We start from the raw sequence: 506 nt of genomic DNA on the forward strand, positions 1-506 counted from the left end.
AGTTACATACTTATATAAAAAATCGCATCTAAACAATCAGAGGTATGGAAGATATACTTTATATGGCACCAATCTAAGTGATTTTCATTGCTATGTGATCGGTATGTAAACCGGTAACACAATTTATTGGATTTAGTTTCGTACATAAAGGAGATATATGGCAAAAACTGGTATCTTAACAATCAGTGTTATAGGAGATAAAGCTTATACAGCATAGATTTTGACGATTTTCTCAGTAGACTTTGTATTATTATTTATAAAATATCTTACGAAATTTATCGGTTTTAGCTGTTCAAATAAAGGAGTTTTACAGTAAAATCCCATATCTGAACAATCAGATTGTATGGAAGATATATGTTGTAGTGACCGCAATCTTGTTATTTTCCGACTGCAAGTATTCTGTTAATAATGATGAAAAAGGTGCGAATTTCATGTTCCTAGCTGCATAAATGGAGGAGTTATGATAAAAGACCTCATATCTGAACAATCAGTTGTATGGGGGCTGC

The sequence above is a fragment of the Rhagoletis zephyria genome, unplaced genomic scaffold (assembly GCF_001687245.7).
Source record: "Rhagoletis zephyria isolate East Lansing unplaced genomic scaffold, Rhagoletis_zephyria_1.1 Rzeph_scaffold_00690, whole genome shotgun sequence".
Lineage (NCBI taxonomy): Eukaryota > Metazoa > Arthropoda > Insecta > Diptera > Tephritidae > Rhagoletis > Rhagoletis zephyria.